Here is a 25,835-nt window from a genome sequence, read left to right as displayed (position 1 = left end):
TATGTGCTTGTACTGGAAATCCCTCATTTTTTCTTCTTCTCTATGCTTCTTCCTCCTTTCTCACTCACTAGAGAGCAGCTAAATCAATAAAGAGAGGAATGAATGACTAACCTTCTCCCTTTTGAATTAGATGTGCTGCCAACATCTCTGAAGGGTACCTGAATCACAACACCGAGTGTGGCTTTGTCCATTAGTGAAGCAGAGAAAAACAACAGTACTTTGATAGAAGCCAGCTCTTATCCTGAATCATACAGGAGCTGAGCTGATAGAAGTTACTGCCTCCTGTTGCTTGTTCTCGTTTCTCTTTACCCCTCATCTGTCAGCATAACTGCACATTAGTGCCACACAAACATGTTTTGTTTGTTTTGTTTTTTTTAAACCTAAAATACCTGGACAGGAAAAAGAGTAAAACAAAACAACTTATTACAGGAAAATTTTAAACCCTTTAACAAAACTAAGCTGGGGAACAACTATCTTAGCTTTTTGTGCTTTTTAGGCAAACTCGAGGAGCAGGAACCTCTGCAGAAGACAAGCAACTAGAGCTGCCAAGAAATGCTCATTCAGAGCAAGTTGTCAGCCTCCATGTGGATCAGGAGACATTTCCTGTAAACATATTTTAAAGGCTCAAGTCTCCAGTAATCAGCCAACAAATCCAGGCAGCATTCTTTTTTGAGGTCAAGACAGTTATGACCCTTGCTACAAACCTCAGTTGGACAGAAGGCAGAATACATGGTGTTTCTTGCTCTGTTCTGTTTGTGTCTTTTGCCTTGTAGCAAATGAAGTTCCTTAAATTCTTTTAGAAACTAACCACGTATGACTTGAGGATGTCTTACCTCATATTTCACATTTCAAAATAGCAGTCATCAAGATTTTGAAGACCAGAAACTCTTCATACCGCAAAAATTATTACTGTGATTGATATGGCAGCTCTTTCTGAAGTGCTAACTTACACAAAGATGCACTCACCCTTATATCAAGACGTCTTATGGAAAGAGAGGAAACTTTCTTGACCTGACTTTCTCAGAATTATTTTACATTTGCTCACATTATATATACACACTCTTTCATAACACTGAAGTTTAAGCTACTTCCAGCTCTAGTTTGGAAATAAAGAAAACACTTTTTATATGACTGTATCTACATCCCCTGTTGCAGAAGTGCTTTCTTTAGCATACTAGTATCTTGTTGAGATTCTGAATGAGTAGCATCTTCTTGTTGGGCAGAAACACACTCACCATTTACTTACTCTGCACCCAATTTTCATGGAAGGAAAATCATAGCACATGCCAATACCTCTCCTGTTCGAACAGACTTGGAGCCAGAACCTAGAGAATTCAGGCCTGTTCCTCAAAGTCGTCATATAACCATCTCCACAAGTCAGTCTAGCTAATGAGTGCTATTCTACAAAACAGGAAGTGAGGAAAACAAGATTACAAAATAGAACCTCAAGGCCAAATTGGTTTACATGAATGCATCCTGTATTTCACATTCCATTTTAAATATTATGTAGAAGTCCTGGTTTGCTATTATAAGTATGACCAACACAACTGTTTGCTATGTGCTTGTACAAAGGAGATGAAGTACATGAACACTAACAATAGCAGTTAGTAACTTTAACAGTTTTGTGCTATTGTTGATAATAAAACGTATGGTGTTTGGTACTAAAACTCTCCCTTCTTTCATTTTTTATATCAGTGCCACAATAAGACATTTTTTCTTAGCTACTGAATGTCTATGTGTCTGTCCTTCTTTCCATAGGAAGCTATGTCTTCAGGCTAAATAGTGTTCCATGGAAAGCCAAATATTCAGGTAGTAAGGGGTAGAAATTATCTTTCAGCAGCATAACCAAATTATAATTTTCCAAGGATGTTCAATGCTATGAAAATCCCTAGAAGGATGACATAAAGGGCAGTTTTCTTTCTAGAGTAATCCATCACATTGATCTTGTCATACACACAGATATTGTGGACCCCCCAAATGCAGCCTGAGGGAAGTTTTAGGCTGCATTATTAGTGATGTAAAAAGTTACATCTACTGTGAAGGCATCACTTTCTTGTGTCCCAGAAATACAAATTAAAGAGAGAAAAAAGTGCAAGACGTAGGACAGTTGGGAAAGTGATATTACACTTTCAAAAAATAAAAGGTGCAAGATACTACAGTCTCCATCAGTTACCACAACCATCCCAAATGCCTGTATACCTCCCTTATTTCACTCAGAAGCCTTATAGATACCTGCAGATGTTACTGGTGACATATTAGCCAACATGCTAGGAAGGAATTACTCTTCTCACTTATCGTGGGTGCCTTGTTTATGACAGAAAGTAGCATCAATTCTTCAGACTAATTGAGACTCAAATTACCAACGAGATCCTGTCTGCTGCTCATCACAAATACAACATCAACTAAGCAGATTTTCAAATGGATAAATGACTGCTCTGCTTTGCACTTCTTTTTTTGCTAAATTTATATGAAATCAGTATTTAGAGACATCTCCAGTTTTTAAAGAGACTATTGTTACACATGCCAAACTGTGTCTAGCCCTAAGTAAAATCCAACCAGTGGATCCTTCTGCCATTTTTGTATTTTCCACTCAATATAAGACTGGGAACATATTCTGAAACATAAATCCTACTAACGAGCACATAAAAGAATGTTCAGTTCTCCTTGAGCTAATAAGTTCTTCCAACCAACAAAAAAAAAAGTATTTAGAAGGTAGCCAAAATTCAGACAGGCTGATATTGAAAGCAAGCACCCTTCCTTCATCAGTTCACACAATCACACATTGGTAATCTCCCAAGGTTTGAAGAAAAGCAAATCCTTCAAATGCACCATGTGCAAAACAAAGTTTGTTCTTCCAGGTGCCCAAGCAAGTCCCTTTCTGTTGCTCTCTGTACCCTGAAGGTACTCAATCCTTTCCATCGCCCCCATGCACCAAAACAACTTAGTGTCTTCAAAGTATTTTGTAAGAGAAGGCTGCTTCATCCTGACAATGCACAAAGCTTCTCCGGGTTCCTCCTGCCTGCAGGCACCTGCTCCCTTCACAAAGCAGCAGGCCCCATGACAGCAAAGCCACCTTGGCCCACCCAGGCCCATGGGAACTCATTGTTGAATGCCATCTGCAGATTCACTGAACAAGAGCCCCCAGATAACTGACTCAGTCTCTTACACTGTATTACCTGAAAGGACAGTAATATACGCATTCAGTTGCGAAAGACAATAGTGGAAAGGATGTACCAATAAAAGATGAGTAATCACCATATAGCTATAAAACGTGATAACTTAAGGTCACAATGTGGGAGATGTGTCTGACTGGCATGTCACTCCTACCCCTCCTGTCATGACTTCATGGAGCTCACCAAAATAAGTCTCCTGAACAACTCCAGCAACAGAGCTGGTGGCTTTGCCCCAGAGACCACAGGTCACCATCACTGGAGTATAGATGAAGCACTGTCAGACCCAATTCCCTTCAATTCAACATTTCCTATTATAATCAATAACTACTATCCACACCCTTATGGCTGTTACCATTCCCTGGTATTCAGTGAAAGAGCAGCAAATAAACTGATTGTAGAAACCCTGAGTGAACATTTAGTAAGGATCACAAAGCCATCTAGGGTCTCACAGTACCAATACCCACTTCTAGGAGAAAGCAAATGACAAAACAACAGAAGTACTTATACTATGTTATAAATACACTCTCCATTTCCTTTATGAGATAAGATCATGTGCAACTTCTCTGAAATTCAGAAAATTTGGACCAAACTTGTCCCACTGTTCTTCTATTCCCCAGATGAACTGGGGAAACATCACAGAAGTGCAGCTAAGAACACAAATTTCCCCTAATTTCTTCTCAGAAAGAGCGGTGAGGCAGTGGCACAGGCTGCCCAGGGAGGTGATAGAGTCAACCTCCCTTGGAGGTGTTCAAGAACAGTGTGGGTGTGGCACTGAGGGACGTGATCAGTGTGCATGGTGGGTGTGGGTTGGACTAGATAATCTTAGTGGTCTTTTCAAAACTTAATGATTCTTGGATTCTACGGTAATTCCCACCGTCCATTTCTGGTAGCTAGTTTCCAAGTCTGCACTACTACATATATGCTGGCAAAAGAGTACTCAGCTTTCCACACATATTTTCTGTGTAAAGTCGCTGTAGAAGTATTGTTTTTAATACCATATTCTCACACACACACAAAAAAAAAAATACAAAACAGAAAGACCATGTTCATATTACTCACTAACTCCTGTTTACTGAAATGCTATCAAAAGTCATCCACTTATTACAGAAAGAGAATAATTTAATGAACTTTTCCCAGGCAGTCACATTTCAGAGAGAATTTAAATCAACTCAACTGCATGCATGTTTATGCCACATGTTCAAAGCCACAATACTAATATTTACCAATAATGGCATTCAGGATGTGTTGTTGTTTTGTTGTTTTTTTTTTTTTTAATGTAAACTCTCTACAGTACTGTACAGAGCACAAAAGTGCTCTTCTTGCAAACTTTCCTGAAACAACAGAGGAAACTCTGCACGGTATGATTATCTCATGATCTTCTAATCAACATTCTACTATGTCAGCCCACTATGTCACTGCAGCATCTTTGTTTTGTTTTACACTTTCAAAATCAGATTTACTGCCCAAACAGCCTGCAGGAAAGGACATGCTTCATCATTCTGTTTGTTGCGGCTCTGCTATTTGGCAATGCTTAGCATTTTTCTAAAAAATTAATCCAAATTAAGGATCATGAACCCATTCCTATATAATTGGACTTTATCTGGACAAAGTGACCTCCACTTCACAGTGATGCAAGACACCCTATCCACCAATTCACTGTTGTTTATGCAAGCTGCAGAAGTACTCTGCTGCTTTAAAAGATAAAGCATCAAACCAAAAGCTGAACTAATCCCAGATCTCTGCATCTCTATAAAATACAAGGAGAATTCAGTACAGAAATAACACACCATCCTAATCCAGGCCATAATCTTATTTACCCAAAGAGAAATGAGCTATACTTATCCCAATGCTGGCTCTGGTTCCAGAGCCGGAAGCAAAGGACAACCATGAAGAACTGGGCAGGTGGAAACTCAGGCCTTGAAGGCAAATGATAAGATATCATTGATACAATCACAGTAAGGGCAACACCTTTTCCTCTTTATTCAAACTTGCACGTGCTCAAGAATACACAAAGATCTCAAAAGACAAAAACTGAAAGGGATACCAAACCTCAAACAATGCAGTGTGGCAGGAGTCCTTCCAGCAACTCAAGCCTTCAGGGCAAAATTGTGTCCAAACCTCTCTCTTTGTCTCCCTGCTTAAACTGCTCCAGGATTAAGAGAAGAGCTTTTCATGACACAGCACATACAAAGACTTCCCTCTCCCCTATAAAACAGCTGTTTAAAATCTAACAAGACAACTTATTCAGAAAACAGGAAAAGCTACAGGGACAAAGCAGATGCCCTGTTGGTAATACATACAAATAAAGGACCACCAAAACAACTCACATAAAAACTCAAAAAAGAGAGGGAAAATAAATAATAAAGTGGAGTTCACCAATATACAAGATGGATCAGTGCTATTCATCCTGTGAGGATTTTGTTCCAATACAAACTCGTTTCCAGGGGCTTACTTCTAACATGCAAAAAAAGAAACAAAAAACCTGTAACCGAGCCAACTCAAACAAACTTCTTCCCTCCCTTCTTTTCACATTTTGTGTTGGAAATAAAATCACCGTGCTGTTCCTCGATACAAAGACATATTAAGTAAACAGCAATATACTGCTTCTTCTTCATTTACTGCAGTGTCCTTCTTCAAAAAGTGTAACATCAATAGCTAATCACATCATGGAACATGACAATTGTTTTGGGGATGTAAATCATTATTGCATGCATAGACCACGTTCTGCTCTGCGAAAACTCAGCACCTAATTCATCAGGACTTCACTGCTGCTTGATCATTCAGTAAAACTGTACTACAATCCAAAAACTGCTCATATTAGATGTTTCACATAAATTCATTCTAATACTGAGACTGGATCTCCTCAAAGTTCTTAATCAGACACTAAGCAAAGTCAGGTTTAACTGCTGATGTAGCTTTTGTGTAAAGCAACAGAGTGGTGCTTCCTCCAATGGAAGGTCTCAAAGCTTCAAGAACATTGGCAAAATGCTCTGTTCTCTGCCTTGCCCTTCATCTCTTCACAGCAACAGCTGTGCTTCCTGCCAAGTCCCTCTCTCTCAACACAGAAGACAGCAGTAGGAAGGCACCAGGATGGCACCAGTTCCTAATTCAAAACTACTGCTCAAGGCCTGAGGAAGCAGAACATGCAGAGATCTGAGATAATCCAGCACTACAGCTTTGTACACGTCAGGAAATCAGTCCAAGGGCTCAAAATACACAGATTAGGCAGAGACATAAAGGAAGCTACAGATAAAGCAGTGGGCAGGACCAAGCAAGAAACAAATAAAAGGCCAGCTGAACTCTGCACCTGTTGTTCTTAACATGAGTGGCACAGGAGTGAAAGTATGGAATCACATGACCTTTACAGTTTGCACTTTTTAAAGCTTGCCCAGGTGTAAAACCTACCAAGGAGAGAGAATCATTAAACTGGTCAGAGCAGAGCAGCTGAAGTGAAAACAGAAAACTGGAGCTTGAGCTTCATCAGGAAGTCCACAGAAGCTTCAGCAATGGGCAGTTAACAAAACAGGCTCAAGTCAACCCAGGAGAATCACATGAGGTTCAACAAAACCAAGTGCAAGGTCTTGCACTTGGGTCGAGGCAACCCCCACTATCACTACAACCCTGGGGACTTTGTGATGGAGCACAGCCCTGCTGAAAAAGACATGAGGGTACTGGTGCATGGGAAGCTGTATATGACCTATCAATGTGCCCTCACAGCCTAGAAAGCCAACTGCATCCTGGGCTGCATCAAAACAAGTTTCACCAACAAAGCAAGGGAAGTGATCCTGCCCCTCTACTGTGCGGTGCTGAGGCCTCACCTGGAGTACTGCATCCAGATGTGGAGTCCTCAGTACAGGAGAGACAAAGACCTGTTGGAATGTGTTCAAACGACAGCACAAAAATGATCCAAAGGATGAAACATCTCTCCTACCAGGACAGGCTGAGAGAGCTGGTGCTGTTGAGCCTGGAGAAGAGAAGGCTCTAGGCAGACCTGAGAGCAGCCTATTAGAATCTAAAACGGTGCTACGAGAAGGAAGGGGACAGACTTTAGCAGGGTCTGTGGTGATAGGACAAGGGGAAATGGTTGCAGGACCACAAGCACCGATGATGTCCTGTAAGCTGGGAACAGGAAAGGGGGACAGATTTCTGCCTGGGCTCACTGGAGATAACAGAACATTTACTGCAAAAAAGTAAGGTTGTGGAGATCGTGAACTCTCAACTTTGTGCGCTGCTAAAACCACAGGTGAAATGCCCCTAGTTTCTGCTATATGTTGCCTTTATGGCCTAATGCAAAGCCAACTTAAATCAACAAAAACTAACTTCCAGGGTGATTGGAGAAAGAGTCAATGTAACTGCTTCCTTTGCACATAACACAAAGTTATAAGTGCTCCTCCCCACAAACCTCTCCTGTCTTGGCCATTTCTACTTTAGCTACAACTTGTAATCAAGATAGCCTCATAATAAATCAACATCAAACCTGCTTCAGCTCTTCCCAGGTGGTTTCCTACTCACATAAAGCAAACCGTCAAGCTATCTTGCCAGGCTGGGCTTTTTGTTCTTGTTGAGCTGACATTTGTTTTCACTTTCACCCGCTACTCCAGCAGCAGGCAGGGCACATGGAACTGCACGAGACCTTGATGAACCTGAGGGAGCTCTCTCTGGTGGTCACTGCTTCCACAAATAGACAACTGAGATGGGGAGCCAGTGTTCAGGGGCTAGCCCTCACCCAGTCTCTTAGATCTTAAGCATGTACTTGCAATTTCTCATAAAAAACGTTTGCTGTTAATTAAATTTAACTGCAACCATAACGTATTAATAATAATAATAATAAAACAAACTACAGAAACTCAACTGAAGATATTTAAATTTCATAATAATAAATTATTTGAATTCTGTATCCTGTGAAACCAGAACTTTCTCTAAATGTATACATAAAGGAAAAAAATGAAGGTAAACAATTTATTGCTTTCTGATACAGTGTCAAATTCAGGTACAAATCAGTGGAAAAAAATAATACTTTAAAGTGGAGTGTTTTATTCAAATTTCCTTCATTTGGGAAGAGGAGGGAATACTGCCATGAGCCAGAACTTTATCAGCAAGCAGTCCTAACACCAACCCTAATATTGGATAAACCATCTTGTATTTGTGATCCTGCAACATGAGACATATTTTACATCAGAAACATAAATAATTACATTTGGTGACCAAGATTTTGCTCCAGGAGATAAAAGCACATGACTGGCCTTGTTTTAAAAGCTCTCCCACTGTATTTTTCTGAGTTGTATGTCACAACATCTGTAAAGGTACTGCAATTGCTCGAACAAATCTTCCTATCCATTTTATTAAGAAGGTTAATCTCTCTTTTTTCTGTTGTTTTTAAGGAAGTCATGCCAAATCTAATTAATTCATAGCAATAAAAACACTGGGCATCAGTGAATGCTGTAAATTAGCAAACAGAAGAAGGATGCTGTCATTTTCAAATGACCTTACTACAGCACCATATTTAGCTGAGAGAAGAAGACAGCAGTCATTTTTGTGTAAATTTATTCCTACAATTAAAAAACAAAGATTCCCTAACTCAGAAAATCACTTGAAGGCAGGACAGCAAAGGCTCAAAACTCAGTGGATTCCACATGAGGAAAATCGGCAATACCAGTCTAGATTGCATTAAAATTACTGTGCTAGAGTGAATAAAATAACAGTAAAGCCACTACAGAAAAACTGCTTTACTCGCTCTGCATACATGAATAGTAACTAAAATGCATCCCACTTTTTACATATAACCAGTTGTCAGAGCAGAATATATATATATCTAGGTATATATACATGTATGTACGAGGGCTTTCAGTGGCACAGAATGAAACAAGCACATGATCTGGATATGTTTTCAAGCGTCTGAAGAGGCTGTTTACATCCAGGCACTGCGCAGATCCCAGGGTGTGCGTGCTCCCAGACTGAATGCTACAGGCAAAACAGCACTGGGAATTTAAAGGTAAACAGTCATTATTTTGCTCTTCCTAATGCCACCATCTTTTATTCTGTCAACAAAGAAATATCTGGCTGTGAGCAATAGCTCCGGAACTGCAGCAGTCTGCACGGTGCGGACAGAGGGCTGCTCGAGTGCTGCTCTCCCAGCCCTGACGTCGGGCAGTACCGTTTCTTCGAAAGAGGTCTTGTATCCTTAACATGGCTGCCATGCCTTACATAACACAATGAATGAGAATGTAGGTATTTTGTTCCCTCGGACAGGCACTGCCCACCGGCCATAGGATTCCCCATACAGAACCGCAAACAGCTGAGACAAAGCTTTGCAGCAGCACCGCTCCCTCTGAGGAAATGAAATAGCAAGAAACAGCCCTCGCCAGCTCTAATTTCCCTTTCCTATCTTCTTCTAGTCAATAACAAGCATTCTTACCTTAAGAATAATGACAACTGCGCTCAGTTCAGCCTGCTGCACTTAGTCCGAGCCTGTAAATAAATACGCTGGCGCAGCCGCCTGCTGCAGCAGGTAACCAGGAGCACAGCCTGCCTCTTCTGCCTCCGGAGCTGCTCCATCTGAGCGCTAGCTAATGGGAGCGCTGTCACTGTGAGTCATGGCAGTGACTCAGAGCAGATGCAGAGCTGCAGGAGGGGTTTAAGTTTCAGGCTTCCTCTTGCTCGCTCCCGCTCCACAGCACATAGGAACACACGCAGCACCCGGGTGCCTGCGTGCACACCTGCACGTGGGTATTTCTTCCAGCAGCAAGTTTGATTTCTTTCTTTGTGCAATCTGAGCTGCCTTTTCTTTTTTCCCCTCCCAGGATAGCTTGTCTGGTTCTGCTGTCACTGTAAGTGTGCCAGGTGAGGCGCTACTAACGTACTTGCAAAGCTCAGGAGGACCAGGGGAAAAAAGTCAACACCGCCAAGAAAAACTGTAAAACAACAAAGAGTCAGGGCAATACCCACTTGTTCATCACAAGCTTATAACAAAGTACACTGGGGACACGTTTGGAATCACATGCAGTGAGAGGAGAGCAGCCTGAAGGACTGCGGGATGCATGTGAGCAGGAAGCCTGTGTGCATGACACCAGGACTAAGTGCCTACAGGAGAGCACAGCTGCATTACAGCCACGGACAGTGCATCTGGGGAAAGGTTGGATTCTGGCAGCCTTTCTCATAGCTCTCCGTGTCAGTAGGGACCAACTACCATGAAGCAATCTGATCGCAAAGCCACTCCCCAGGCCTGCCAGACTCCCCACAACTTCCAATTGACAGCAGGCACTTTGAAGCCAAAGGCAGGCACTTCATGCTAGACAGTGCTAAGATGCAGTGCTGTGCTTATTATGCTTTATTTCTGAAAGTCATAGGCAATTAGCATTGAGTAAACTGAGGCTTCAGGAAGGGCAGATTAAATCCATTACTTCTGAGCCATTCAGAACAACTACATGGAAACAAACATGATGGAATGAATGAAGAGAGTATTGTCAAAAGAAGCTGCAGGACCAAGGAACCAAGCCATTGCAGTGCACAGACCTGCCTATCAGCCATTCATATAAACACCCCAGATATTTTGGGAAAAGGCACTCGGTTTATGTCAAAGCATTTACAGCACAGCATCTTTCCTCATTCCTAGCAAATGTCCTGCTGGCTATCACCCAGATAAACAGATTCGTATTGAGAATTCTTAGGGCAAAGCTAACCTTGAAACATGACTTTTATAGCTCTTGCTGTTTTAATACCTCTCTGTAAAGGTGAATCATATTAAAGGTAAGCCCATCCACCCAATTCAAAGAGGTGCGCTGCACTCTTTACAACCATATCTGGCTGTAATTAAAGCCACTGGACAAATTTTCTACTGTTGATGGCAAATGTTTACTCCCTCCTTGTATCTCAAGGCAGCAAAGAATACTTGGCAGGGACTAAGAGATGAGAAGAGATCAAGCTGAGCAGAATAATCCTTTAAACATGAAATCCAAAAGCAAAGACACAGTCCAAATGGCATCTATAACACAGAACTAAATAGGAAGGTACTTTGTCATTGAGTTTTTTTGTTTTTAAATGTAAGGCACACTTTAATATATCTCCATTCAATATTATGCTGTGGTCCACCTAAAAGCATAGATGTGGATGAAAGATGACTCAAATAAAAGAGCTGTTTAAGACCTCGAAGAGATGAAACCCACCACATAAAATGCACATACTTATCTGCAAACCATCTTATCTGCAAATCAGAAGCTATCTTGCTGCTGTAGTTTAATTTGTCTACTAATTTATTGGTCTACTTGGCTCGACCTTCTGCAGTAGAAAGCATTTGGATCCTGGGTCTAGAAGTGAGAAAATCTGAAGGCTCTTGCCCCAGAAGAGTTTAAAAAAAAAATCTAAAAATTGATACTCTGGGTGAAACCTTGAACATGAATATTACCACAGTCTGCTAAACTAAACACTGCTGCAAGAGAGAGGTAGTGTTGAATATTAAACATTTTTAAGGACTAGAGATAAAAGATATTCCTTTCTACTTGAGGGAATAAGCAAGAAAAGGATCTTCTACAATATCTATTGAACATGTAGGGCAGGGAATCCTGTTCTTCCTTATCATCTCCAAGCCTCTGGGAATTGTTTGTTTATAAGCCATCATGATGCTAATCATGGAGTAAATGGTTTCCCACAGCCTCTTTCACATTGTCAGATTACACATCAACCTGCTCTCCCACGAAAGTTGCATTGTCCTTGCTGAGAATACTTCCCTCTACCTCTGTTCTTGAGCTTTTTTTTCTCCATAGCTATGCTATTCCTAGGAAAAAAATAAATGTATTCACATTCTTCAAGGATAGAGCTGGCTTCCAATGCAATGGAGTAATAGAAACAGACAAAGGAACACCAGTAGTGACCACCAGTAATGACACTTTCCCTCCTCCTTCCACCTTCCAGTCACCCTTCATTCAGCTACATACTCCGCTTTATCCTATAGGTTTGCAGCCTTGTTTATCTAAGCCCTATGGAAAGGTGTAGAAACTAGATCTCAGCGTCCTGCTCAGCAGAACATCAGAGTTCCCTTTCAGTGCACATCAGCAGCAGGTTCATTTCTTCCAGCTGATTACCTCCCATGGCTACCGCTATGACAAAAGCACTGTTTGTTTCTTGGGAAAATGAAAACATCCGCTGGTAATAGCACCAGCCCCAGAATCTTTACCCTGTGCAAACAGAGGTAGCCACAAATGAAAGCAGAGCTCAGTGATTGGTATGGGAGGAGGGCAGAGGATGTACTTATCACACTCATCTCAAGGTCTCTGAACATAAATAAAAGGAGGCACTTTAGTGGTTGAACTTTCTACCATCAATACATCATCCAACTATGCCTCAGTAGCATCTTGCATCCATCTCTTCAAAAGCAGATTCATAGATACATTAGGTTGGAAAGGACCTACAAGATCATCTAGTCCAACCATCCTCCTATCACCATCCCTACCCACTAAGCTACTAAACCAAATCCCTTAGCACCTCATCTAAACGCTTCTTGAAGTAGCTGCTAGCAAAGCAATCCAGAAAAAACTGTGCGGTACGGAGGAAATGGTTTCACACAAGTGCACTTTACAGACCACCTCCTCACACTACTACTAGAGCTAGACCCAAGTAGGATCTATATTTTATCTCTTGTAACTACCCAGAGCTACATCTGTGAACAAACTACATGATTATGAGCTGCCTCTAACACTTTGCATAGATCTCAGAGGGAAGTAATTCTGTATATGGAGTGAAAATGCACAAGATGGTCTAAATTCCCATTTCCTCTTTATGGTCTGTTCTCAGCAGATGAAGCAGGAGACATGGAGACACTGAGGTCAGAGAAAGTGGCTAAAACAAGACAAGAAAATTTAGCTCATGACAACACATGCACTGACCAGCTGAGAGACCAGTTTACAGACTTTTCTAAGGTATCTGCATATAGAGATGTGGACACGCTGCATAGGAAAGCTGGCTTGCATAAGGCTCCCCAGATTGCACTTGATGTCAGCACTGAGTCAGTTGATCTTCTGGCAGCTGGCCTCCTCGTATCTGTCCACATCTGTTCTCCTTTTCTCTTTATGCCAACATCTGCCCATCTCTGCACTGACAGGAAAGGTCAGCAAGATCTTAATATTACATTAAATTTCATAATCAAACAATGTACTGTTTAACTCCTTGAGAGCATCCATTCATTTTGCTCATTCAATACACTCTATACATTTGCTGAGTTAAATTTTTCCCATTGTCTTCTCAATGTAAGACTTGTAGATCACACAATAGTCTTTGTGACCTGAGACTGGTAGGTTCTTTAATGCCTCAGAAAGAACTATTGTTCATTCTGGAGAAAGTAGCTGCAAAGAGTTACTGTTTTCTCAGCACCATCTGCTGCACTGGGTAAACTAAATGAAAAAACAGTAAAACTGAATGTGAAGCTGGCCAATTTCACTGGCAATTATTCAGCATTTTTAAATAGAATTTACTTCTCATTTATGTGAAGAAAGAAGAACTGTAACGTAAGACTTACATGTTTGCTCAGCAGATTCCTAATGCTTTGTTTTTTCTCCCCAACTCATCTGTGCTCCTCTGCAAGTTAACAAGCTCCGATCCTTAGTACAGAAATAATCACCTGAGTCATTTTTCATTCATAAGGTCATGATGAGGAACAGCCTAACTAGACACATTTAGGGGCCTAGATCTGTTGTTCTTTTTCTCGACTTTCCTTGCCCCTTTGCAGTATGGTATAACATACCATTACACAAAAAGCTAGGCAGGGCATATTGACTAGCAACAGCTCTAATCACAAAAGCCAAAGCTCAACTATTTTTCTTCTCTCAAAGTTCATTTATTTGTTTCTCTCTTTTTTCCAAAGTGCATTATGTAACCATTTAATCAGAAGGAGCTCTCCATCCATAAACTAACAAACTTTAAGTTGCATAGTGAGCCCAGCCACTACTTGCAGTGCATTGTAGATTATTCCCCAGATTAATGCCACGAAGTATCAATAGGACCATTGAAAGACTAAAGTACAATACACAGCAGATTGTATAGCTAAATCGAGACCAGTAAGAGCCCGAGGTGGAAAATCTTATTAAAAATGTTGATAATGGAAAAGTATTTATTTCATTATTAATCTAAATTTTAACATTCAGAACTTAATTGACTTCAGATCATTAGGGATTTTTCCCTGAAGTAGGCCATGAAAATACATCCGTAGCTATGCCATTTTATGGTCCTTTTTTTGATATCTCTACCCTATGATTTTAAATAGTTTTCGTTCACTCAGTTTCCCATATATGTATGGCATACATTCATTCACATGTCACAGAGATGGGACAAGGAGCAACAACTTCAAACTGAAAAAGGGTAGCTTCAAGTTAGGCATTAGAAGAAAATTCTTCACTCATAGGGCAGTGATGCACTGGCACAGGCTGCCCAGAGAAGCTGCAGGTGTACCACCCCTGGAGGTGCGTAAGTCCAGGTTGGATAGGGCCCTGGACAGCCTAAGCCAGTGGGGGGCAGCCCTGCCCAGGGGCTGGGTGAGCTTAGAGGTCTCTTTCAACCTCAGCCATTCTGTGATTCTATAATTCAGTTACTGAACAGATCCACCAAACAAGTCCACCTATGCTCAAAAATCATGTGCATAGCTCTAGTATATAGCTCAAATCCACTACTCTAAACTGGTAAGATAACCAACATCAATCTTACACAGTGAAGTAAAAATATATTTTTCCTATTACCCTGCTCTCTCTTTACTTTTTCAAATTCTGTCTATGCAACTCTCTGGAACTGATGGCCATTCCCACACCTTGCTCCATGATGCTCCATGAGGCTCACAGTGGTCACAGAGCACTTGATCTTCTGCCCTGCACCACTGTGAGCTGCAGTTGCCCTATTTTCCAGCTTTCAAACACTAAATGGTGTAAGGTAAGGTTTTGCTCCTCCCACATTTCTTTCTCTTCCCTCTTTTTTTATTATTATTCCCTATTTTGACAGGATGCTGTTTCTCAAATAGAAACTTGTGCATCTGAGCCTCAGATTTCATTCTAGGGCCACCTCATTTAATCTGTAATGATTTTATCTATTACTTGCCTGACATTACCCAAGAATCTTGGGATCTGAATCTTAACTTTTGATTGGAGCACTAAGCATTGTATGGAGCTTGCTTTCAGTATAGTATTGAGTAATTTGCGGGAGAATTCTTAGTTTTAGAAGGACTAAATTTGCTTTTTCACTATCAAAATCATTTAAGGTCAGTTCTAACCAATGTAGAGGTATTTAAAGATTTATTAAATATTACATTCTTATTAAGGTATGCTCCAAAATACATTCAACTTTTGCAAGGTGAAGATTTCAAACACTAACAACCTATGCAACCTGGTCTAGGGAGCCTGCTTTGGCAGAGAGGTTGGACTAGATGATCTCTAAATCCCTTCCAACCCCTACAATTCTGTGTTTCTGTGAAAATAATTTTAGAGATAAAGAAGACATAATGAAGAGTTGAATGCAGTGATACAAGTGTAAGCCAGCACAATCCATAGAGACAGGTAGAATAAAAATATTTTATTGATTAGTGCTCTTTTGGATTACAGTAATTCTCTGTTAACTCCTCTTGGGAAAAAAAATCTCACAGTGAAAGGGCTTCTTAAATAGAATACAGCATACTTCCATTTGCCGATTATACCAAGATTAAATGGAAACACCAGGCTGAACAATGATGTAGAAGACAAGAGTCTTTAATCTGCATCAGCTCTTCAGCACAGTCTGAAAAATGAACTTCTCTCCCTAACACATGAATAGTCATTTATAGCTTCAAAACCATCCATTTTGCCTGAGCACTGACCTATCTATCATCTAACTACTGCATTGCACTGCTTCATTGAGGAAGTCTCAAGTAAAAACAAACGCTGGCACTAAACCACAGGTTCCTCGAGGTCCTATCCAGGCACAGCAGGGTACTGCAACTAGGAGATCCAAACCTATAACTGTAGATGGACTCTACACAGGCTATAATTCAAGAGCAACAGCTGTGGTTAAGATGGAAAAGGAAATTGACACATTAACTTAAAATTAAAGGAAGATGAGTAAAAACTAGTTATCTTCACATTAAACTTTCTTTTTACAGTAGATCTAAGAAGGGAGGAGATCAAGAAGTACCTGTTATAGAATCATGCAGTGTTCTCAAATAGCTTTTATTATTATTTTTTTTTTTTTTAGGACTCAGTACTGGTCAAATGTTGTCAAAAGGATCTGACATCATCAGCTCCCACATAAATAAGTTTCACGTTTATTTTTATAAGCTGTAATCTAGATAGCAGCTAATAGGTACAAGTCTTTTGTTGCTGTGGTGGTTGCACATTTCATCTACCCACTCTTTACCCCCTGCTCCTTCTGTCACAAATGTAATTGAGAGACCTGCCTGAAATATTTTACAAATAGTAACAAACTTTGCATGAAATTGGTAGCAATTATAGCTTTTATAAGAGAGAGAGAGAAAGAATTATTTCTTAACCCACACAAATATTTCTCCACATGGGAAGGCAGAATATTTTTGGTATCTTGCTTGTGGTCTTTTGTTTTGTTTGTTTTAAGAGAACCTTCTTCAGATTTATTACTCTGATGTTCCATATCAACACTGGACTAAAACCTTACAATCTAGGTACTAAAGAGAAGAAATATATAATCTGTAGAGTTTCAAATCTCACATTTAAAAATAATGAAAGATAACCAGGAACTGCAGAAGTTGAATTAAATAAAGAAAACTATTGATTCCTTCTACTCACTAACCAGGAATAAAGGAATATTTAAGATAAATTACAAACTCATTCTCTAATAGTTGTCTAATACCTGATCTCTTCAACAGGTTGAGAATGTGGAGGTTGAACAGTCTACATCAACAAGAGTCAGCAAACGTATTGAATTCTCCACTTCCTCAGAAACAAGGCAGCAAGAGCACGAGTCAGAGCACAGAAGCAAAATATGTGTCAGGAATCATTTCTGAAAGCACTCACTTCCCCCCAAGAACCACAGAGGGTCAGTTTGCTGGTGCTAACTTGCCCCAAGCAGGCTTAGCAAACAACAGAACCCACAAATAACCAGAAATGCCACAGTGACCTAAGTGCTAAAGTCTGAAAGGCAGAATATCCAGTAGAAGTAGAGTTCAAAATAGAATAGAGAAGGATTAGCTACGAGGTATGAGATGTTTTTAGAAGATGACAGACAGGAAACGTAAGAGCTGGTGAATTGAGACTCTCAGCCAGGCAGAGGCAATGGAAGTCAGCATCAAGAGCCAAGACTAAGCAAAAAGAGCTCCAGTCAATATATCAACTTGTGAGCAGTTCCCAGCGTACGACACTGAAATGAGAGAAGTTAATGGCATTGCGGTGGGTGCTAATGGCTGTGCTAGGGAGCTGGGGAAGCAGAGGGCAACCTAGTTCAGAGCAGGAAATATTGCAAACTGCTCTGCAGATCAAAACACACAGTAAGTATTACAATGGAGAAAGATCTTGAGGTATATTCAGGAGAGGAGTGCTTGGAAGAGACACAGACACACATTTGTAAGCTGACTGGCTGACAGTCTGCCTGAAGGCCAAGACAAGAAAGGGAATCTTAGGGAAGCTCTGAAACAGTAAAGGGAGATAGGAGGCAAAAGGACTTGGGCACAAATCATAAAATGGTTTGGGTTGAAAGAGACCTTTAAGATCATCTAATTCCAACGCTACTGCTATAGGCAGGGATGCCTCCCTCTAGACCAGGTTGCCCGAAGGCCCACCCAGCCTGGTCTTGAGTCATTAGTAAAGTTTTATGAAGGTGTTATTTGGCAAGTATTTGGCCACTGAAGCTGCAATACGGAGAAGGAAATGCTCCACAAGAACTGAACATGCTGCAGCTCAGTTACAGAGTGCACATGATACACTGTGCTTGGACATGGCTCTGGACCACACACCTCCAAAACTCCTGTCCCTCTGGCTTGTGACAGAAATACACCTTTATAGCAATTCCAGTTTTCTGCAAGTACTGCACTGCTCACTGGCTCTAGTTTTGTTTTCAGACCTGTGAGGCACTGAGAGAAAAGCTGACAGGAATAAGCTGTCAGAAGCTCTGGAAGAAGTGCAGCACTTAGCCTCCATGGGACATTTAGCTGCACAGGCTGTAGGCCTGGAAAGGCACCATGGCAGCCCTGGCCTCTAGTACTGCAGAAACCACAGAGAAAGGAAAAAACAGCACTGCAAAGCTTAAGCTTCCTTTGATAATACCAACACCCTCATATTTACATCACAGCTGCTTGAAGCAGTTGCCTTTTACTGTCTTGAAGTCCACGCACTGCTTTTTATACTTTAAGTAGTAAACTGTGCTGGGCAAGAGCCAGCTTTGAATTCTGCCTAACAATCTGTGTACGACAGAGATTATTTTGAGAAGGACCACGCACAAAGGGCTGTTCTCCAGCCCTGGTCCTCTTCCTGATTTATTTTTGTTCTCCTCCCTGTTGAGCGAGCACTGCCAGCAGGAGCTACAAACTACGGGGGCTTCTTGAGGAGATGAATGGCAAGCACTCCAAGAGAGAATTAACAGGACGGCTTTGTTACATCTTTGTTCTGGAAAGTTTTGGGTGCTGCCCAACTCCCTTTTTCGTCAGAAATCTCAAACTCTTCATCTTTCTTACAGTGAAAAGAGCAGTGGGGGAAGGTGAGAAAAGACAGATGGAGACAGATACACAACCATTATGACAGTATTCCAGTCTCAGTGAGGGACTGCCTAGTTACTAAAAGATGAAGGCAGTAACAGCTGAGGTACAGGACAAAGCTAGTTTAGACAAAGCATTGTGGAGAATAAGGCATTAGTCAGAGAAAAATAGTCTTCAGCTCATGCAGCACTCAACACACTTCAACTTGTACACCAAAGCAGAACAGCCCCAGTTTTAGAAAATAGCCTAAAATTAATCCTAGCAAGAACACAAGCCACCAGATAGCATCCTTAGTATTCAATTATGGAGAGTGCTGAGAGCAGCTGGTGCAGAGCAGGATGTCTCCAAGCTAATCTTTGAGACGCTGTCAAGTCCCACACTGCTCCTACCATCATCTGCAAGCACAGATAGGAGACAATTGTGGAAACGCCTGTTAGTCCTTTGGCTATCAGGATTCAAACTGAGAGGAGAGAAAAACACTTTAATAGTAATCAATTTTCTTCCTCAGAAGAAAAAAAGACTGAAAAATGTTACTGGTGAGTAGTTCAACTGTTATGTCTTATTTTAGACAGCGATTAACCAGTCAAACATCCAAACAGCATTCAGTCTTATGGACAATCCTTATCATGTTGCCAGTCTGGAAAAAAAAATAAAAGAAAAAAAAGAAATATAATCTATTTTTGCAGCATACAGACTGGGACTCCTGTACAAAAGAAGGGTGGGACCTGCACACTCAGGGCTGATTAAGGATATTGTCCGACTTACATACCACAGTCAAGCACTTACCTTTCTTTGCAAGGTAAAAACACAAAAATCAATCAGCTAATTTCTTAGTTAGTTTGCTCTCTTTTGACAACTCTATCTGCACCATCACCATTTGAATGATTAAAACACAGCTGCCACAATGTGGTACAGATATAATTACCTGCCTAAAAAAAATGTCAATGGGCAGGTGTCCTTTTTGAAAGCAAAGGCCAGAACTATTTTCTCCTGGAAGCTTTTAACCAATGCAACTGTGTCAAAGCTTTCCCCCATGAGCTTCCTTAGGAAGGCTTAGGAAGGAGTCCCAGGCAACCTGCAGCCCCAGGAATTCAGACACAGGACCAGAAGAACCATCAGCCCAGACAAAAGCTACAAACTCTTCTCATCTGTTGCAAAAAGAAGCCTAACAGTTCTCCACACAAATCAGCAATTCCTTGGGGTTCTCAAGCAGTTACAGCAAAGTCCTAGGACAAACTTCATATACTAAAAATTGGATACTGTTACAAATATCAGTGCTAGTACTGCCCCAACTTCTAACATTCCTTTAGACAGACTAAGCAGGACATCAGCCTAAATTTTATCTATGTCAGAAGTATTATTAACATGTTGTGGGGTTTTTTTGTTTTGTTTTTTGTTTTGTTTTTAATCTCATCAATAAATTTTTGTTTACTCTTTTCCACAATTATGGAAAAAGTGAGCTGGATCCTTCCCCAACAACATTGCTTTATTCTCAAAGAGACAACAGCAGTGTAAGACATCCCCCTAAAAAGACACAAACCTTTACTGCACATCATCATTTTGCAGGTGCTCCCTACTCAATGGCTCAATAGCCACAAAGCCAACTCCCTCTAGTAATTCCTTTCAATATCACTGAAAAAATGTTCAAGGGAAAACTGTATTTCCATATGGCTGTAGGTAATTTCTTCAACAGGAAGCTCTTTAAAACATTGACTTCAGGCAGTAACTTCCTACAGTACAAGTAACTTCACTGATGTCACTGAAGTCCCCCAAGCACAGGAAAGGCACCAACACTTGACATTAAGCTGCTATCAATATGTAGGGTTGGATGAAACACAGGAAGAATTCAGTTTCCTAAGCTGGAGTTTTGTGCTTAGGGATCTCAGAGTACAGCTGCCAGACAGAGAAGAGAAATCCAATATGCAGTGTCAATCACAAGTGTCTCAAGTCTCCTGCAAAGACATACCCATCAGAAAACAGACAGGAAGCACTGATCAATAAATACACATAGCTCTGAACTGCTTCACTTGTATATATGGCTGAAACACCCCTTTTAGCAATTAAAAGAATGCAAGAGAATCTGTGGGGACACAAAGCATACAAAAACGATATCAGCAAAGCCAGCAATGTCTGTGATCTACTTTCTAGTGTTTTTTTCTTCCACCAGATGTAAGCAAAAGTGACCACAAAGCCTGAGAACCTCTACCGTAAAATGTACACTACTTAACAAATCCTTTTCAGAAACTATTTCATTACATCACGCAATACAGGAAAACAACTTTAAATATCTTAGAGGCACAAATCTAAAACATTAAGAAATTCACAGAGGCTTTGGGTTCCTCTGGCTTCAGACAGCCACTCCAGCTGACACCTGCCAGTGTTTTACAGTCCAGCTTTCTGCCAGCTTGTACCCATCACCCCACAATCCTACACCAGGAAGAACCCACAGTCACAGATATGCTGTACAATTTTCACCTCTTTGCTACAAGACTCCCTAACGTGGCTACCTGTGGAGGCCTAAGCAATTTGGTTGAAGCCCAACTGGTGCTGGTTACACCTGTAAAATCTGCAGGAAACACAGTGTGAGTCAGACCTTCCCTCCCATCCCAGCGGGCGCAGGCCTTGCAGGGTCATGGCCCAGACATCCTCAGCACAAACAGCAGTGCTGTGCAAACAAGCACATGCTGTTTCATATTGTTTCCAACAGTTACCTGAAAACCTCTTAACCTTACCTACTACGCTTAACAGCCACTCTTGTATTTTCTCTTTCAATAAACGGTTTCTCAGGCCAAAGGTCTGTAAGTAGAAAGAAGATGCTGATGCTGAAGCAGGGGCTTTATGTTCTCCAGTGCAGCTACGTGCATGCAGACACCCCGGCTCTCACCCACAAGAGCTACACTCTTTAGACTTCATTGCTTGCCATTTCAAACATCTCTCCAGGAAAAAAGAACAGCACTGTTAAAAATTATTTTCAGTGGCTCACCAGGATGATTTTTAGTTTTATGTCCGTCATAAGTGAGAAATACATCATTTTTTTTAATCATGAACAACCTCTTCTCTGTCTGCTCACATGACAAGCTACAAATTATTTTGCTCCTCCTTAGCCTGTTTTACTTCACCAAGCTGTACCTTTGCAAGAACAGCTATTACACAGTAAAACTGTCCAGATGAGGAATTCAAGTAAATTATAAATCCTGCAATGCAATACTTTGCTATACTTAAAATGAAAGTATGCAAGCAGTATGATTTTGTAACTTTCAGAGCTGCAGAGGCCTAAATCCAAACTCCAAGGGTCAGATGTTCTCTACATATTTTCACAGACTGCATGGTTTTAGAGGAAGAAAAGCAAGGCTGAAGGACTGCGGTCTAACAAAGCAAGAAGTTGGCTTCTGCAACAGCTGACATCTGTCTCATCTAAAGCTACAGTGAGTGAAGACCACCATATCTTCAGGTTTAATTGCCTGTAACAACCACAAGCAGTACAAACCACACTAGGAAGTCAGTTGCAACACACCTAACAATTGCTACAAAGACAAAATTATGAGGCTGTTGTAAATAACAGTACTTCTTCCTTCAGGGCTAGCATCTCCTCCTATCACAAACATTTAAAGATGCCTGTTTCATCTCCAGTGTTTGCAAAATAAAAGTTTGATCCAGAACCCATTGATGTCAGAGGAAGAGACAAAGCAGACCAAAAAGAGAAAAAGAGGAAAGTATCCAGGTTGTAAAAAGTTTGTTCTAATCAATTTAGTGAGTAGCATTAGCAGTTTGTAACATCAAGAAGGACGAAGATGAAAGACTCCTGAGCTTGAGACTTGGCAGACATTGTAAGCAAAGGTGAAGCATGTTTTTGTGTAGTCTTCATCCTCCGTGTGCTCCATCATTAATTCTACACACACACTGTGAACTACTTATGCTCCAGCAACAGAACCAGACCTGAAATTCTTCTTTAAAAAAAAAAAAAAAAGCTTCAAAAAGTAGCAGGAAAAAAATAACATCACCCTATCTTCTTTGACCTACAGCTTCTGGTCTGTTGTCCTTACATTCCCAAATATGCACTCTGTTCAGCCATGAAGCCAAATCCAGGAGTTTGTGCACATACATAATTCACACGGATATGTAAGTGCACACATTTGTAAATGTGCCTCACCTACAGATGTGTATACAACTATTTCTGAACAAAATCCCATCTACCAATGTCTCATTTATTTGCCATCTTTGTAGCCATAGCCAAAAAAATGCTGTGTACCCAAAACTCTCCAAAGCAAATCCATGATAATTAGGTTAAGTTATAAGAGAAAAGTAGCCAACAAGTCAAAAGAAAAAGAAAAACCATAACATTTTCATTGGCTTTCTCATTGTTTTTTGGAGAACTCCCACGCTGTACATGATGCAGCTACCAACTGTTTTCCAAGTCACTGAAATTAAAAGCCAATTTCAAGGTCAGCTGCAATTTCATTCAGCAAATAAACGATTGTAATTTACTGTCATGAGTTATCTCCCTTATCGTAGTTAATTTTTCATGTAGTAAGACAATTCTCTGTATTAAGGTTTGCATACACAATACAAGGGAGAAACCAAAACACTTTTTCCAAAGCAGGGTCACTACTGATTGCATTGTAATAATCGGCAAGTACTACACAACTCATACCACTGTGTAAACTCAAATTTACATTAAAAACCTACACCTCAAATTCAGTTCCATTCAACTGCCACAGAGAACAAGCTGACTAAAAACACCTGGAATAACAGCCCAAGAGGCCCACAGTCCATCTACAGCACAGGCTCAGATGAGGACTAAGGCAAGTCCATAGCCCAGTGCCATGGTCATATCTTTACAAGGCTGATGAGACCACTTCTGCACTGCCAGAGGTGCCAGCCTGGGTCCTGCCCACACATATCCCCCTGTCACTGGCTGCTTCATACAAAAACACAGGCAGTGAAGGAGATGGTGATGACTTGTAACAGTCAATCCATGACACCACTCCAAATTTCAAAGAACTACTGCAATGCTTCTGCTTACATTTATCATTGGGATGTTCTGAAAAGACTAAGACTCTCACCAGTCACCAAAAGCACAGAGCCTTATGTGTCACCCTGCTACGAGCTGTGTCACATTTTTCCCCCTACGATGCAAGCAGTCAAAAATAGACATGAGAACCCAAAAATATCAGATGAGTTTTGTGGGATTCGTTTCCTTTACTTAAAAAGGGAGGGAGGATGAATGCAAAAGAAAGTTAAAAAAAATTAAATAAAATAAAAAAAGACCCACCATAAAACAAACAAACCCTACTGCAGTATACATCATTATGTCTAGAATTAGCTAAGAGGGAAGCAAAAAAAAAAAAAAAAAATGTTACAACAAATTTAGCATCTGAAAAAAAGTCCAGAGTTTTTACAGAATGACAAAATAAAAACACACAAAAATAGAGAACTGTCTCAAAGGCAGAGGTCAGAATGTGTGCTTGCTTTACTTAGCTACCTTCATTGCACGCCGTGGACACTGGTGTGTATTAACTGAGTAGGAGAATAGATTTATTCCCTTCTTCTCCAGAATCTATACTCATTTGGAAGAAATCAAAAAGGAAATTGACCAGCTAAGCAATGTGGTGGCCCATGTTTGGTCTGAACTGGTTCGCCTTTCCTTCATCAAGAAAACATCTCTAGTTCAAACATATGTTGCTAAAATGTATTTTTATATAAATTCCAGAATCTGTTTTTCTTGAATATTTTGTTTTCACTAACTTTAAAGAAAATCTGAAACCACAGGCACCAAAAAAACAAGTATTCAAGAAATTTCTAAAAATATCTGTGAAAATGACAGCTTAAATTATGTTCCAAAATCTGAAACATACAAGAATTCGGAAGGCGAATGGTATGGTAGTTACAGATATTGAAACTCTGGCACACAAACGCACAGTTTTGTTTCTAACTACAGGACTGCTAGCTATCAGAAGGATGAAACATTAAAGAAAATCCTAGAAAATATATGTTTGCTTGTATGAAAGTGATCACTGTGTTCTAAATTCCCTGACAAAACACAAGAAGAAAAATAAGCAGTACATCAATGCCACTAAAAGTAAAACATTATATCCTTTCTCCCACATTTTGAAAGTAAGTCCAGCAAAAAATACAGCACTTTCTTCATGTAAATGTTTTCAAGTAGATTTAAATACAGGCTATTGCTCTTTCCTGTTTCTTGTTATTTCTTGGTAAGCAGAAATAGACTGCTTTAAAAGTAGAAGCATTCAATCCAAGCAGAAGACAAGAGTTTCATGTTCTTCAAACAGAGCTCTTAGTCTGAATACCAGAAAAATGTTTAATCACTTTGCTTAGTTAAGCTTGTACATTTAAGAAATGTTTTTGGACAGAAGTTTAGAAAATGAATGATCTTTTTAATGTTTGTATAAAACCAAGGTGATCTAAAGAAAGAGACCTTTTTTCTCTGTAGGTGTCTTTTTTTTTTTCCTCCATTAAAAGCAGGCCTTCCAGTTCAAGATCTGCACCGTGAAGGAAAATATGTTGCTGCTGCTCAAACTTTATAAGCTACTTGTTTAGGACTTAATTCCTCAGAGCTGTCAAAACACAACCCTTCAGAAATTTAAAGCTTAAAAAGAAAAAAAAAGATACTCAACACTGTAGAGCCTAGACAGGGAGACCTGGTTTGCATCTGTGATGCTGACACAAAATCTTTCTGCGATGGACAATTCTTGCCAGCCTGTAAACAGCCAGGGTGGAAGGGACCTCACAGCCCACCCAGTCCCATCCCCTGCTGTATGCAGTGCTGCTCACCACCAGCTCAGGCTGCCCAGGGCCTGACCCGGCCTTGAGCACCTCCAGGGATAGGATAGCCTTCCTGGGCAGATTGTGCCAGCACCTCACTGCTATTTATTTTATCCAGCTGGCCATTTTGACTTCAGCATGGCACGAGAGCCATTTTTAGCAGAAATCTTTATCTCAGCTACGCCACAGCAGTTCCTCCTCTGTCCTGCACCATC

The 25,835-nt window shown here is 40.5% G+C and overlaps 1 protein-coding gene across 13 annotated transcripts in view; it reads right to left on the bottom strand.

Annotated features, from left to right (window-relative positions):
• INPP4A (inositol polyphosphate-4-phosphatase type I A) overlaps nucleotides 1-25,835 on the bottom strand; it is a 110,054-nt gene that overhangs the window by 73,650 nt on the left and 10,569 nt on the right. For 11 of the 13 annotated variants that reach the window (XM_065741180.1, XM_065741189.1, XM_065741190.1 and 8 more), the window contains exon 1: nucleotides 9,589-9,731. The exons of the other annotated variants lie outside the window; for them this stretch is intronic. The gene's annotated coding sequence lies outside the window, so the exon portion shown is untranslated. Of the gene's footprint in view, nucleotides 1-9,588; nucleotides 9,732-25,835 lie in introns of those variants that run through there. 13 annotated transcript variants of the gene reach the window in all.

Source organism: Cyrtonyx montezumae, unplaced genomic scaffold (assembly GCF_038088225.1).
Source record: "Cyrtonyx montezumae isolate F1298 unplaced genomic scaffold, pur_monq_1.0 scaffold_3, whole genome shotgun sequence".
NCBI lineage: Eukaryota > Metazoa > Chordata > Aves > Galliformes > Odontophoridae > Cyrtonyx > Cyrtonyx montezumae.
Note: the sequence above shows the minus strand (reverse complement) of the source record. Positions and strands in the feature narration are given on the sequence as shown.